At 38.4% G+C, this 17,094-nt stretch overlaps 1 protein-coding gene across 7 annotated transcripts in view; it reads left to right on the forward strand.

The window, feature by feature from the left end:
• The first annotated feature begins 432 nt into the window (after positions 1-432).
• Positions 433-17,094, forward strand: part of TFDP2 (transcription factor Dp-2) — a 179,645-nt gene continuing 162,983 nt past the window's right edge. For all 7 annotated transcript variants that reach the window (XM_040636721.1, XM_040636722.1, XM_040636723.1 and 4 more), the window contains exon 1: positions 433-741. The gene's annotated coding sequence lies outside the window, so the exon portion shown is untranslated. The remainder of the gene's footprint in view (positions 742-17,094) is intronic.

Here is a 17,094-nt window from a genome sequence, read left to right on the forward strand (position 1 = left end):
GGGAGATGGGGTTTTCCTGGTTCGGGCCTGGGGGATGGGGTTGGATGGAAAAGTCAAGATTCTGACCCAAGCCCGCGAGAAGGGATGGGGGGAATGGGCGTGTCTATAAATTTTAGGCCTCAGGCCTGCAGCCGGCACCGCAACCGCCTGGAAAGCGGAGTGTTGGGGTCCAAGCGGGGTACCCATTGGGAAGCCGGCAAGAAACTGGAGACCCAGGCGGAGCGCTTGAGGTCCCGCCCCTTCACCTCGCCGCCCCCTCCTCTCTTTGGGAGGCCTGGGGGCGGGGTTTGTTTACTCCTTGCACGCACCGCCGACCTGACCAATCCGTGGGGAGCGGCGCCTTACGTCACTCATGCCGAGAGCCAATCGGAGCTCACCGTGCTGCTCCGCCGCCAAAGCTTGCGCGGGGGAAGCGGGGCAGTGGCTGGGTTGGGTGAGGGCGGACGAAGCAGCCTGTGATCTGAGCTGCAGCCGCTGCTGCTTCTCGGCACGCGGGCGCGCTCTGAACCTTCCTTTTTGGGCAGGCTCGCGGGCGCATGCACGGTCGGCGTCCCAGGGCCTCGAACTCCAGGGCCTCCACTGGGCAGGCCGCGGATCGCCCACCCCTTCCCCCAGTGTGAGTCCGCCGGGACCCGGCCGCCGCCGAGCGCGGGCGCCACAGGAGCGGCGGCGCCAAAGCCGCGCCCCAGGCTCGGAAGAACAGCCCTGAGTGGCCGCCTCGTCCTCTGCAGCCGAGCGGCGGTAAGGTCCAGGGCGAGGGCGCGGGCCCGCGTGCCGAGGGCCTCTGGACCCGGCCCCTCGTGTTCCCGGGCAGGTTTCCCTCCCTGTGCCTCGGGGCCCCCTCGTTACCGCGAGTTCCATCTGTTTATTCCCACGCGTTCTCCCAGGCCTGGCCGAGTAACCCCTGAGTGTTGGGGGGGGCGGGGGAGAGTTGGAAACCGGAGAGCCCCCCTCCCCCGCCCCATACACACACAGCAAATTGGGAGGAGGCAGCGTCCCCGTGTCATGCCTCGTGGAAGAGAGGAAGGGTTGCTTTCTACTTTCTCGGTCTGTTCAGGTCTTCAGGGCAGAACGATGGCTTCTAAGTCTGGTTTTCTGACTTTTCCGCCTTTCATGACTCACACGCCTCCATCTGTCTCTGCCAGGTGTATTTCAGAGCTACAAAGCTTTCTACGCTTGAAAAAACCTCATATCCCGCAAAAGGGAACTTTTTTCTAAAGTAGAGGATCGCTTTTGGGGCCCATACTCCTTTGAGAATTTCCAGAGAGCTAAGATAAAGTATCTCTTCATCCACAGAAAAGTATAAAGGTTTTGTAGGATCTCTCCGAGACAGAGTCAACTAAGTGGATGAGCGCTCAGTCTCTGGTACCAGTTTGTGTTATCTTGCATGGCGTGGTCTCAGTTTCTTCATCTGTACAATAGTAGTAACTGCCTATTCCAGGTGTTTCGAGGAGTAAATGGACCAGTCCGTGGAACGCATTTGGAACCGAGCTCACCACATATTAAGTGCTCTGCATGAGTTAGGCATTTTTATTATGGTCTACCGTGAATGCCGGTTCAGAAAAGTGCCCCGTATGGTTGTTTCTCTTTTTCTGTTGAAACAGTTAACAGGCTCATCCCTTTTCATATTTACTGCTGAAGCTCCCTTTGAGCCTTTGATACGTTTCTCTTCCTCATTCTATCTCAGAGGGCTCAGACTCCCTGTCCCACTTATTTGCTCTCTTTTTAGTAAGTCAGTAGCTCATTCTCTTCTTTCCCCTTTCTCCCCTAAATCTTAGTTCTGTGTATTTTCATTTGACTTCGATAGCCTAATTTTTTCTGGGCCACTCTTCTTTTCTCTTAATGGTTTGAAATTATCTTCACCTAGTAAATAAAGTTACTCATCTGTACTCTTTACAGTGTAATCCTGACCCAGTCTGTGTTCAAAATTAAATGTAAAATAATTTGGTGATTATTTTGATTTGACATTGCATGTTTTTCCATTTCTTTGGTTAGCTTGTAATTTAGCTAAAGCTTTATCATTATCCTATTACTGTAATAAGCCTTTAATAGTAGTGCCCATTCTCAAGTAACACCAGGAGAAAAATCAAATGCCTAGACCCCGGATTCTATCATCCTTGTGTCCTGGCTCTGGATGCTTTTGTTATTTATTAGAACATCTTGTGCCTGAAACTAGAGTCTAGTCTACTGGCAGACATGGTGTCTGTAGCACTGTTCTGGCCGTACAGTGCAGTTTCAGCAATGTGGCACCTATATTTAATAAAGCTCAACACTTAATTAAACTTACTTTTGAGTTCTCTTTATTTCTAGTTGTTTAAGAGGGAAAGCAGAATTTTCAAGTGTGTAATACTTCATATTACCATTGTGTGATCATGTAACTTTCTCCCCAACTCTTTTTAAATGTGTAGTCCGACTGGCACTTTCAAGTTTTTCCCTTGCAGCCAAAAATCTTAACTGAGCTGTGTGCTCACAATACGACTTGAAATTGGATGTACAGATGTTTATCCTTAATGTGAGAAGCATTTGTGGGTGAAAATTATACAGTAAAAGATACCCAAAGGATTCAAAGATTGTTTTTTATAACTCGGAATTGAAATGTCAATGTACATTTGCTTTTTTTAAAAAACATGATAAAAAGACTGGCTTTGTTTTCTTGCTGTCGATAATTTATGTTTTATAAAAACTGCATGATATTTACATTGCACCACAGCATTTTAAAGCCCTTTTAGATATTTGAAAGTTTTTAGAACATGGTGAGGAAACAGACTAAGCAAAAATTAAATTCATGGCAAAGGTAGTAAATGAGAACCTAAGTATTCTGACTTCTAGTCTGTTGTTTGTCTGTCAGTCTTAACAGTTAACCCAGAAGAGATGATAAAAAGGGAGAGTTTAAAATGAAGTTTTAAAAGCAGAGCAGGGAAATTTCTAATTTGGGCATTATACTGCATATTGAGTAGTACATCAGCATCTTATTTTTTATCTTTAAACTTAAGTATGTTTCTTTTGAAGGTTAAATAATAAGCCATGCTATGTAAGAATCTACTCACGGTTTACATTGTCACTTGGCAAGTTTTACTTCATTTTTTTTCTGACTTTGTCATCATAGTTTAGACTCTTATTGCAAAATGTATCATAATGGATCTCAGGAGAAACTAGAAAGCATAGAGTTGAGTTTTTAGATCATAGAATTGTAAGTTTTAATGAATTTTAAAGATTATTATATATACTTGCCTTTTCAGACTTGAATCCTTTCCGTTTTGATCTGAGACATCTTACTGTAGGGGTGGGACATGAATGGATTTAAAAGTAGATTTGCGAACATACAGGATGCAAAATTATATGCATTTGTGTATTTTTCTGGAGAGAAGGTTCAGTTACCTAGTTCTCTAGTTTCTGAGGCATAGGTACTTGGACATATGGTATTTGGGTATATGATTTCCTTTACAGAACCAGAAGTTCCATCCTCACTGGTTCTAGTTCTGTCTCTTCCGTTAAGTGGGTTTTCAAATATTTGAAGATACTTATTATATTCCATTAATTCTTTCTTCTCTAGATGAAATATTCCCAGTCTTTAACCTCTTCTAATGATTTTATTGTTTTGATTTGAGGCTTCTTGCATTATTGATGGCTTATTTGTGGATTTTTTCAGTTCATCCATACTCTTCTTCAAAGTGTGGTACCCACAGATATTAACCAGTAGAGAAGACCATAAGTTACCTCTCTGATTTTAAAACATGTACTTTAAGATTAAGAGTAGATATGCTTCTTTGGCAACCACATTGCACTGTTAGTTCATAATCATGTCCTGGCTAAGAAGACAAACACTGGAGCTAGCCTGCCTGAGTTTAAATCCTAGCTCTATAGCTTATCAGCTGGGGGACCTTGAGTAAATTATGTGAACATTTTTTGGGCCACAGTTTTCTCATCTGTAAAATGGGGCTTATAATAGTACCTGTCTCATAAGGTTGTTAAAAGGAATAATTGAACACATACTACATAAAGCATTTAGAATGGCCCCTGGCTTTTAAGTGCTGTATACATTACCCATTATTACTGATTTTGTAGTCAGCTAAAATTCTTGAGTTGTTTTGTCTATGTTCTCCCAATTCTTCAATAGAGTTTTTTTTTGGTAGGACTTTATATTTATCCATATTAAATTTTATCTTGTCAGATTGGTTCCATTCTATTGACTTAAAAAAATGATTTGGTCATATGATAAATATGGGCTTGTTTATTTCTCCATAGATTTGATAAACTATAAGCTTGATGATGCTGACATTGCCTTCATGCAAATCTTATTAAAATGTTGACTAGGCAGGGCTAAGAACAGAGTTTTGCTCTGCTAGAGACCGCTTTTAAGGTTGTTAAAAAAAAATTATTAAATTCTTTGGCTAAGTTGTTCAGACAGTTAGAAATCCAGCTAATTTGGCATTATTCACCTCACATATTTCCAGGTTTTCATGAGAAATATTGCCTTCCTGAAACCCAGATAATTTTATGTACTTCATTTAAAAAAAAAATCTCACTTGATAATTTTATATACTTCATTTAAAAATCCTATCAGTTCAGTAACTGTCAGGAAAAGAGCAGTAATCTGTCATTATTTGTCCTTAATTAACCACTATACTGGACAGCATACATATACAGTAGTGCATGTTGGTTACCACCTTTCCCATGTTCACAAACTTATCTCAGTTATGATTCTAGAATCCTGGCTAGAATTACTTCAGGTTAAGTTCAAGAAGGTTGACAGGATACCTTTCTCCATTTTTTTTTCTCCCTGAAGTAGGCTCCATGCCTAGTGTGGAGCCAAAAATGGGGCTCAATCTTATGACCCTGAGATCAAGACCTGAGCTGAGATGAAAAGTCAGATGCTTAACTGACCAGGCCACCGAGGCACCCCTCTCCTTTTTCTGAATAGCAGTACTGCATATCCTGTCTTTAGTCTTATGGCAGCCTCTTCTGCTTGCCATAGTTTTGAACAGTTGCCAGCAGCTGGGTGGAAATTTCATCTGGAGCTGCATACGTTGTTGAAGGTTTGCTTGGAACAGTTAGGAATTCTCTCTCATCTTCTCATTCATATTGAGCTTTGGTTTTCATTAATTCATTGATTAATTTTATTAAATGCCCCTTTTACACAGAATATCTGTGTTTCTTTCACCCCATGTAATCTGAGAGAATTTTTCTTAATAGAGATGCCTGAAGCAGAAAGGTAATCCACATCTATTTCTCTCCATTCCTACTGTTGTTAACCATAGTCTGGGCCTCCCTCCTTTCTTCTCTGAACTATAGTAATAGCTTCCTATGGACCATCGTTCTAATCTTTTTCTGTCTCTAATGCTTAAGCATTACAGCCAGAGTCATCTTTGTTTTTAAAATGCGTGGATTTCTTTAAAATCTTTTCCTCCCCATTGGAATAATCTGTAGTGATCTAATTAGATTTTTAATTTTCAGTGCTTTCCAACTCCCTTAGTTTTTCTGTTTACTGTCCTTTTAAATTCAAGCTCCTTACTCCCCCTCCCCTTTTTAACCTTCCTTATTCTTAGGGATGATTCGAACCATCAGCCAGATAAGCCTGGAGAGATGGTAACTCCCCACCAGCTGGTCTTTTGTGAGTCACTCAGCAGACAGGTATGGAGTGCTTACTATCTTACAGGCACTCTGTGAGGCACTGAGTTGACAAAGGAACATGACGTAACCTCAGTCCTTCAAGAATTCTAAGTGCAGGGAGGGGCGCCTGGGTGGCTCAGTCAGTTAAGCGTCCCACTCTTTTTTTTTTTTTAATTTTTTTTTTAAAGATTTTATTTATTCATTCGACAGAGAGAGAGACAGCCAGCGAGAGAGGGAACACAAGCAGGGGGAGTGGGAGAGGAAGAAGCAGGCTCCCAGCAGAGGAGCCTGATGTGGGGCTCGATCCCAGAACGCCAGGATCATGCCCTGAGCCGAAGGCAGACACTTAACGACTGAGCCACCCAGGCGCCCCTAAGCATCCCACTCTTGATTTCGGCTCAGATTGTAATCTCAGGTTTGTGAGATCCAGTTGGTGTGGGGCTCTGTGCTGGGCGTGGAGCCTGTTTAAGATTCTCTCTCTCCCTCTCTCTCTGCCTCTCCCCCCTTACCCTCCCCTCACCCCACCCTAGCTTAAGCGTTCTCTCTCTGAAAAAAAAAGAATTCTAAGTGCAGAGAAAGATAGAATAGAGGAAAGTGAATAGAGGAAAGTATTTGGAGAACCAGAAATCTTTTTTTTTTTAAACACTCAAAAACATAATAATTTTTAACAGATTCTATTTTACTTTAAAAAGAGCTGAGTGTGTTGTTACTGAAGAATGAGTTTGTTAAAGTGACCAATTCAGTCCTAGTTAGGTTAAATCAAATTGTAAAATAGCAGACCTATAAATGTGGAAAAATAGTAGGTATTTCAAAACTGCCAACATAAAGTGTTTAATCAAAACCAGAAGCAGAAGGGGTTGGGGGGATGGGCAAAAAGCTGTGAAGGGGTTGGAGGTACAGGCCTCTAGTTGTGGAATGAATAAGTCATGGGAACGAAGGTACAGCATAGGCAGTATGGTCAGTGGAACTCTAAGAGTGTCATATGGTGACAGATGGTAGCTACACTGGTGGTGAGCATAGCATAGCATAGAGAGATATTAGGTCACTGTGTTGTACACCTGACACTGATGTAACATTGTGTGTCAACTATACTTCAATAAAAAGATAAATAAAAATAAAAATTAACAATAAGTAAAAGCAGAAAAGTGCTTATATAAACCTATTCCCACATTCTCAGAGGCTCCGTCTTCTGAAGGAGACAATGAGATGCTGCCTTCAAAAAAACAAAAAAAACAAAATACTGGAAGCACTAACTTCTCTTTTATAGTTCACTCAGGAGTGGACACTTAAAAAATCAGTTTGTTAAGGTTTTCCTCACAGCATCCTTGAAATTGTGGTGGTAATATAAAACTGCCTGTAAAAGAGAAGGATTTATAAAATGCTATTCAAAGGAGAGAAAGGTGATGAGGATAAGCAGTTGCACTCAGAACACAGACATCTAACAAATGGAGGTCAATAAAGTGACTTTTAGGTTAGTGAGTATTTGGAAATAAGTAATTTGCAGATAAGTAATTCTGCACTAATAATACATTTTTAGCGATAAAAATCTTTGTAAGTAGAAAATTTTGTGAGAGTAATGATTATGTATTTTTACATTGGACAAATCTGTATTTATAGGCAACAAGAGTATATTACCTGTGCAGGGATTCCAAGAAACATAAACTGAAAATCGTTGTGAAAAATTCCATCATTATGTATGAAAAGCAGTAAAATTTTTACTGATGTTAACATTCCTACTAAACTTGCCATTAAATTCATACTATCCCAGACATACTGTATCACAGTTGCTGGAAAAAGTAGCTACTAAAGTATTCTCTCTTCCTGAATTGAGTTATTTTCTTTTATTGTTACTGTATCAGAGCCAGTGGTATTCTTCGCATAATCAGGACTATTAGATACTACAACTCCGAGAAAGATCTGTTTCGAGTTACTAGTTTTGTAGGCTAGTTGAAGTTATGCTCTAGGGAAAGAGTTCAAAACAATTGAATTTCCTCTCGACATAAGTGACATAAAATAAGTTTCAAGAAACTGAAATGCTAAAAAAACATGTGAAATTAATATTAAGGAAAGGACTTTTTAGAAGGGGGTCACTACAAACAAAACACTTCTTCCTCATAACAAATTCCAAGAGAGATGTGAGAGAGATCGTAGTAAGTAAAGAAAATAAGAGATTTAATTAATATAAGCAGCTCATTGAAAAAAATGAAATCCTGTTTTTAAGGCCATTCCTCCATAATCTGCAAAATCTCAAAGACCACGATATATTTTCTAGGATTAAGTAAGAAGATCAAGATCCATGGTCTGAATATTTTGTATTCATTATGAATTTATAATGGCTTACTTTATCCAACACCTAATATGTGATAAGGATCTCAGTTAATTCTCCCCCAAAGTGTATGAGGTCGGTTTAATGTCTTTCATTTTACAGATAAGGACACAAGTCACTTTACTGGGATCAGAAAGGCAGTAGTGGCAGAGCTGGGGCTGAACCAGGAATCTGTATGACTCTAGTGCTAGACACTTCACTATATTGCCTTGCTAAAATACTGTCTTAGGACTTGAATATTCATGCAAGAACCCAGCAATCTTTATAGCTTCTTCCTAGTTGGTCTTTTCAGTATAGTTTCTGTTTTTTCTAGAGTGTTGTAAATTCATCCAAATATAAGTGAGTGAGTGACTTGCAAATTAGCCATTGTTTTTGACTGATCATCCTTTCACTGCGTCCCTGTTTACTAATTTAAAAAACAGACAGTTTTTGTGTAATATATGTGGTATCTTAAATTCAGCTGTATTTCAGTTAATTGGTTAAATCATGATTACAAGCTATGTGAATCTGTTATACTGACGGGTTCACTGAATAAAACTAAGTACATACTTAGATAAGGCATTAACCTAACTTCTTTGTAATACAAACAATTTTATTTTATTGTAAGGTCTATGTTATGTGTCATGTGTCCTTTTGAATTGTTCAAAAATTAAATATATGTAGGCTAAAGGAAAAATGGATATAATGAAATGATGTAAAATCTTAATGTTGGGATGAGAAAAGAGAAAAAGACTAAAAGTGTTTCCAGAAAGTAAGAAGAATAAAAATATAATTGCAAATAATAGTGGCAGTGTTCATCACTAGTCACAGAGCAGGAGTACCGTGTATTTCATAGTCATGGATGTGGTGGCCAATTCAGTTTATGTCTGGGAAATTGAACAGGCAATGAGAAAATACGTGTATTTAAAAATAAGATTGATAGTACATATCTTCTTCAAAGTAGAATATATAGACAAAAGGATTTTTTTTTTTTTTTGCTTTTTGCTTTTAACTCTGGGCGTATATTGAAGCATTCTGACAAACTGCTGAACGGAACTCATATTGGCTATCTATGTATCTCTGTTTTGAAACGCTCTGACTTATTTAGTACTACTCCTGTTCCTGTAAAATTCACTCCAGTATTTCACCTTGGAAAGAAACAGTTTGACTCAGATTGGCCTTCAGTGAAAACAGAAAACTATTATATTAATTTGACTTATTTTAACGTAAAACTTATTCTGATTTTTTTTTTTATCATCTTAACTACCTCAAGGGTAGAATAATCCTCAGCCCATCATTTAGCTGTTTATTAGGCTTCCTAGAACAATAGGCAGAATATGAAGCAATTTTTCATGTTGTGACTAAAGCAATTTTGAAGAATTTTATGCAGTTAATCTACATGTATTTTAAGTAACCAGTTTGTGTTTAGTAATATTTTTATGTCCAGTATTGGAAGTTCTCACAGTTTATATTTTCTAGTGCGTACTATGTGTAAATCTTACTGCATCTGATATTCCCCATGAAGACACTTCCAATTTTTCTACTCTTTGTCTTAAGAGTGTGCTTTAGGAGATCAGGTGGGTAAGGATGAGGAAGTCAAGTAGGCCAGTTGTGCTTTCTGGATTTTTCTGGGCTTAGGGTCTCAGGTTAGTCTTTGATTTCTAGTATTAATATTTGGCTGTTAGCAGTTTTAAAATTTTCTAAAAAAAAGTCTTTCTTCATATTTTTAGTCCCATCCTCCAGAATTAAACTCATGTTTTTAAAAATCTACCACTAATAAAAAGTGGTAGTTTTTTAAAATCCCAAAGATTTTCACTAACTAAATAACAGCTATGTAACCAGCACCCTAGATCCGGAAACAGACCGTTACCAGCACTGTAGTATCCCTTTGCAGTCATGAACTCCTCTTCTAGGGAACTGTCCTAACTTTCAAGAGCATGGATTCGTAAATAACACTAACCACATCTACTTTTAGTTCTTTTGATGGTTATCACTCTTAATGGTATAATTATTGCTCTGTTTCTTTAAAAAAACTTTTTATTCTGAACTAATTTAAGACCTACAAGAAAGTTGTAAAAGTTATACGGAAAGTTTAATTATGTCCCTCAGTCCATTTCCCCTAATGTTAACACTTTATATAATTGTAGTATAATTACTAAGAGCAAGAAACTAACATTGGTACAATATTATTAGCTAAACTACAGACCATATTTGAATTTCATCAGTGTTTTCACTAATGACATTTTCTGGTCCATTATCCTATCCAGGTTCCCACATTGCATTTAGTTATTATTTCTGTGTAGTCTTCTCTGTTGTCTAACAGTCTTCACTTTTTCTTTGTTGCATGTCTTTGACATTTTTGAAGAGTACTGATTGTATATTTTTCAGAATGTCCTCTATTTGTGTTTGTCCATTGTTGTCTCATGGAAGTGCAGTTATGCATTTTTGGTAAAAATACCACAAAGAATGATGTCTTTCTTTCACAGAACATCATATCAAGGGGTTCATCATGTCAATATATTTTATCATTAGTGATGTTTACTTGGTACTTGGTTAAATTAATGGATGCCTGGCTTCATTTTTTTTACATCCAGATCTCTAATCCTTTGGATTTTATTCTTGTGTATGGAGTGAGATATGGCTCGAATTTTATCTTTTTCAAAATGGCTGCCTAGCACTTTTTATTAAAAAGTTCATCTTTTTAACTGGTACAGAAAAGCATTTGAGGGAATTCAACACTCTTTCATGACAAAAACACTTGACAAACTAAGAGCAGAACAAAGCTACCTCAACTTAATAAAGGCCATATATGGAAACCCACAGCTAACGTCGTGCTCAGTGGTGAAAGACTAAAAGCTTTTCTTCTAGAGGCACCTGGTGGCTCAGTCAGTTGGGCATCAGACTCTTGATTTCGGCTTGGGTCATGGTCTCGGGATCATGGAATTGAGCCCCACATGGGCTCTGTGCTAGGTGGAGAGTCTGCCTGGGATTCTTTCCCTCTGACCCTCCCCCTGTGCACTCCCGTGTGTGCTCTCTCTCTCTCTCTCTCAAATAAATAAATCTTAAAAAAAATAAAAGCTTTTCTTTTAAGTTCAGGTGTAAGACAGGGATGTCTGCATTTACCACTTCTATTTATTTTTTTTATTTTTTATTTTTTTTTAAGATTTTATGTATTTGACAGAGAGAGATACAGTGAGAGAGGGAACACAAGCAGGGGAAGTGGGAGAGGAAGAAGCAGGCCTCCCGCCAAGTAGGGAGCCTGATGTGGGGCTCGATCCCAGGACCCTGCGATCATGACCTGAGCCAAAAGCAGACGCTTAAGGACTGAACCACCCAGGCGCCCTACCATTTCTATTTAACATAGTACTGGAATTCCTAGCTAGAGCAATTAGGCAAGAGAAAGAAATAAAAGCCATCTAAATTGGAAAAAAGAAGCAAAATGATCTCTATTTATAGACAATAAGATCTTAATATGTAGAAAATCCTAAAGATTTTGCATACAAAAAGCTGTTACAACTGATAAATTCAGCAGAGTTGCAGGATAAAAAATCAACACACAAAAATCAGTTGGATTTCTGTACATTAACACAGTGAATAATTCTAAAAGGAAATTAAGAAAATTTCATTTAGGATAGCATGAAAAAGAATGAAATACTTAGTACAGTGGTACACTGAAAACTACAAAACATTGCTGAAAGAAATTAAAGAAGACACAAATGGACAACCTGGTCATGATTTGGAAAACTTAATATTGTTAAAATACACAAAATGATGTACACATTCAGTGCAATCCTTATCAAAATCCTGATGATTTTTTTTATGGAAATAGAAAAATCCATCCTCAAATTCATAGAGCATCTCGAGGGACTCTAAATAGCCGAAACAGCCTTGAAAGAGAACAAAGCTAGAGGACTCACCCTTCTCAATTTCAGTACTTATTGCAAAGCTTCAGTAATCAAACAGTTAATCAGTGGTATATAAAGTCCCGAGTAAACCCTTGGATATATGGGCAAATGATTTTCAATAAGGGCGTCAAGACCCTTAATGGGGAAATGACAGCCTTTTCAACAAATGATGTTGGGGAAACTGGATATCCACATGAAAAAGAATGAACTTGGACCTTACTTTATACCATACACAAAAATTAACTCAAAATGAATCAAAGACCTAGATTTAAGAGTTAAAAACTACAAAACTCGTAGAAGAAAAGGTAGGGAATAAACTTCATGACATTGGATTTGACAAAGATTTCTTGGTCCTGGGGCACCGAGGTGGTGCAGTTTAAGCATCTGATTTTTGGTTATGCTTCAGGTCAGGCTCTCAGGATTGTGAAATTGAGCCCCACATGGGGTCTGCGCTCAGTGTGAAGTCTGCTTGAGATTCTTTCTCCTTCTCCGTCTGCCCCTCCTCCTCTCTCTCTCAAATAAATAAATAAATCTTAAAAAAAAAAAAAGATTCTTGAACCTGATACCAAAAGCACAAGTACCAAAAGTAAAAATAGGTAAATTGGACTACATCAGAATTTAAAACTTCTCTGCATCAAAAGATACCATCAACAGATTGAAAGGACAACCTGTGGAATGGAAGAAAATATTTGTAAATCATATGTCTCTTAAGGAGTTAATTCTAGAATATATAAAGAAATTCTACCAAAAAACAAACAACCTGATTGAAAAATGAATAAAGGACTTGAATAGACATTTCTCCAAAGAAGATATACAAGTAGCCAACCAGCAAATGAAAGCATGCTCAATATCACTAATTATTAGGAAAATGCAAATCAAAACCACAAGGAGATATCACCTCACATTTTTTTTTTTAGGATGGCACCTATCAAAAAAAAAAAAAAGAAAATAAAAAGTGTGGTGAGGATGTGGGGAAATTGGACCCTTGTACACTGTGTTGGTGGGAACATAAAATGGAACACCTACCATGGAAAACAGTTTGGAAGTTCCTCAGAAAATTAAAAATGAAATTACCCTGTGTTTCAGCAATTCCACTTCTGGGTATATATTCAAAAGAAAGTGGAGTTTTGGGGTGCCTGGGTGGCTCAGTTGGTTAAGCGTCTGACTCTTGGTTTCGGCTCAGGTCATGATCTTAGGGTCATGAGATCAAGCCCTGCTTCGGGCTCTGCACTCAGGGCAGAGTCTGCTTGAGATTCTCTATCCCGCCCCCCCCCCACACACATGCACACACACACACACACACACTCTCTCTCTCAGATAAGTAAAATCTTAGAAAAAGTAGAGACTTGAGGTATTTGTGTACCCATGTTTACAAAAGGTGGAAGCAACCTACGTGACCATCAACAGATGAATGGATAAGCAAAATGTGGCATATACATGCAATGAAATATTACTCAGACTTAAAAAAGGAAGAAAGTTCTGACACACACTGTAACATGGACGAACCCTGAGGACATTATGCTAAGTGAAATAAGCCAGTTACAGGCAGATAAATACTGTATGATTCTACTTATGTTCTACTTAAAGTAGTCAGAATCATAGAGACAGTAGAATGGTGGTTGTCAGGAGCTGGGAGGATGGGAGTATGTGGAGTAATTGTTTAATGGTTATGGAGTTTGTTTTTCAAAAGAGTTCTGGAGATTGGTTTGCGTGAAATGTGAATGTACTTGATGCTGCTGAACTCTACACTAAAAAATGGTTAAGATACTAAATTTTAGGGGTGCCTTACTAGCTCAATGGGTGGAGCGTGCAACTTTTTAAGTAGGCTCCACACTAAGTGGAGTCCCAACATGGAACTTGAACTCACAACCCCAAGATCAAGACCTGAGCCAAGATCAGGAGTCATATGCTTAACTGATTGAGCTACCCAGGCACCCCAAGCATGCAGCTGTTGATCTCAGGGTCATGAGTTCAAGCCCCAGGTTGGGCATGGAGCCTACATAAGAAAAAAAAAAAAGATAAGTAAATTTTATGTCATGTGTATTTTACCACAATTTAAAAAGTCATCTGAAAAAAAGTCCACCTTTACTCAGGGAGATGTCACCTTTGTCATATACAAAATTTTCATACATATTTGGGTCTATTTCTGGACTTTCTATATACTATGTCACTGATCCTATTAGTCTATTCATGCATCTGTACCACAGTGGGTTTTTTTGGTTTGTTTTTTATTAAAGATTTTATTTATTTATTCGACAGACAGAGAGAGAGGGAACACAAGCAGGGGGAGTGGGAGAGGGAGAAGCAGGCTTCCCACCGAGCAGGGAACCCACCGAGCAGGGAGCCCAACACAGGGCTTGATCCCAGGACCCAGGGATCATGACCTAAGCTGAAGGCAGACGCTTAACGACTGAGCCATCGAGGCGCCCCCACAGTGTTTTAATTACAGAAGCTATATAGTATTCTTAATGTCTGGTAAGGCTGTTCTCTCTTCATAATTTTTCAGTACTTTCTTAGTTATTCTTGCATGTTTGTTTTCCATTATCAACTTTATTTTGTTTAGTGTAGTTTTTTTTAAGCGGGCTCCACACCCAGTGTGGGGCTTGAACTCAAGACCCTGAAGTCAAAAGTTGCACACTCTACGGATTGAGTCAGCGAGGCACCCCTCCATATCATCTTTAGTATCAACTTGGCGAACTTCATAAAATGGCTTGTTAGTATTTTTATTGGGATTACATTGAATGTATAAAGTTAGGGAGAATTTAAATCTTTATAATGTTCAGTTGTCTTACCGAAGAACAGGATATATCTTTCCATTGTTTATGTCTTTACTGTCTTTTAGGAGTTTTTAAAAATTTCCTCAAGTAGGTTTTTTTTTTAAAGAGCTTTGTTGAGATATAATTTACATATCATAAAATTCACCTTTTAAAGTATACAGTTCAGGGGCGCCTGGGTGGCACAGCGGTTAAGCGTCTGCCTTCGGCTCAGGGTGTGATCCTGGCGTTATGGGATCGAGCCCCACATCAGGCTCCTCCGCTATGAGCCTGCTTCTTCCTCTCCCACTCCCCCTGCTTGTGTTCCCTCTCTCTCTGGCTGTCTCTATCTCTGTCGAATAAATAAATAAAATCTTTTAAAAAAAAATATACAGTTCAGTCATCTTTCATGTATTCACAGATAACAGCAATTCACAGCAACAATCACCACTACCTAATTCCAAAACATTTTCATCACCCCAAGAAGAAATGATGTACCCATTAACAGTCACTCCCCATCCCCTTTTCTCTCCTGTCCCTGGCAACAAATCTACTTTGTTTCTATGGATATAAAATGCTCTGAATATTTCATATAGATGGAATCATGCAACACGTGGCCTTTTGTGACTGGCTTCTTGCACCTAGCATAATATTTTCTAGGGTTTTACATGCTGTAACATGTATCAGTGCTCCATCCCCTTTTTATTGCCAAATAGTACTCCATTGTGAGAATATACCACATTGTGTTTATAAATTCATCAGTTGGTGGACATTTGGGTTTGTTTACACTTTTTGGCTATTATAATAATGCTGCTATGACTATTCATGTACAGGCTTTGTGTAGACAGATGTTTTCAGTTCATACCTAAAACTCATGTAAGTTTTATACATTTCTTGTAATTTATTCTTAAGTATTTCATTTTTGCTGTTGGGTTGTCTTTACCATTATAATCCTCCTAGTACTTAATGATTTTTGTTTTTCTGTATTGTTGTGTTGTTGTTGCTATACATAAGTTAAATTCAGCTGTAATTTAACATTGGTTCTATTCTTGCCTGGTTTTGGTGTAGAGGTTATGCTGACCTCAGCAAATGAGGCATTGTTTAGAAGAGAATTCTTTGGAAGACAATGTGTATTCTTTCATTTGGGGGACAGGTTTCCAAATATGTCTCTTAGATCAAACTTAATAATTGTGTTGATGAAATTTTATATATCCTTACTGACTTTCCTTTTTTGTCATCATTGCTGGAGATATGTGTTAAAATCTTCTTGTATAATTGTTGATTTCTGTCTCTCTTGTACATTTGTCATTTTTTGCCTTAACATTTGTAAACTATGTTATAAAATACTTTCAAATTTAGAATATTTGTCTTCCTGCTAAAAGAACCTTTAATCATTATATCCTCTCTATCCTCTGTAATGCTCTTACGATAAAGACCATTTGTCTAGTTATAGAGTCACATTGTCTTTCTGTTTTCATTCAGTTACTTTCTCTGAAAGTATGCTTTTGATATGTCTCTTGCAAAGAGCAGTTGGATTTTGTTTTGCTTTTTGTTGTTTAGTTAAAATTAAACCTGATGTGTCAGTCTTTTAACTAATGAGTTTGTTTATGCATTTGCATTTCTTTTCACTACCTATGTATACTGCTTTTTCTGTGCTGCTTGTTTTTAAAATTTATTTATTTATTTTTAGAGGTGGGGGAGGAGCAGAGGGAGAGGGAGAATCTCGAGCAGACTCCCTGCTGAGAGCTGAGACCCATGCAGGGCTCGACCCCACGACCTCCAGACCATGACCTTAGCTGAAATGAAGAGTCAGACACCCAACTGACTGAGCCTCCCAGATGCCCCTTTTTCTGTGCTGCTTCTGTTCTTTCCTGCATGCTTTTGATTATTCTTTTATACTTTCAGTGGTTGTCTTTATATTTTTAGTGAGTATATTTAATTTAACACAGTATTTCCTAAACAACACCAGGCCTGTAGAATTCTTTAATTCTGATCAAGCTTTTCCCTTCTTGTATTATTTTTGTCCAGGTTGTACTTCCTTCTGTTCCCCCCTCCCCATTTTTCATCTTTTAAAATTAGTATATCTGATGTACAGATGATGTTCATTTATATATTTCTTTTTTATTCTTTTGTTCCTCTTTCTTGAGTTTCTTTTGCGTTTTCAGTTTAGTTTCCATTTTCCTGAAGTATGTTTTTTGGATCTCTTTATTGAATGTCTACAAAGGTAAATCCATGGAAGATGTGTTTATTTCTTTTTTTTTTTTTTTAAGATTTTATTTATTTATTTGACAGAGATAGAGACAGCCAGTGAGAGAGGGAACACAAGCAGGGGGAGTGGGAGAGGAAGAAGCAGGTTCCCAGCGGAAGAGCCCGATGTGGGGCTTGATCCCAGAACGCCGGGATCATGCCCTGAGCCGAAGGCAGACGCTTAACGACTGCGCCACCCAGGCGCCCTGATGTGTTTATTTCACCCTTATTTTTGAAAAATAGTTTAAAATTCTAGCTTGCTATTATCTTCCCT

The sequence above is a fragment of the Ursus maritimus genome, unplaced genomic scaffold, assembly GCF_017311325.1.
Source record: "Ursus maritimus isolate PB19 unplaced genomic scaffold, ASM1731132v1 scaffold_20, whole genome shotgun sequence".
NCBI lineage: Eukaryota > Metazoa > Chordata > Mammalia > Carnivora > Ursidae > Ursus > Ursus maritimus.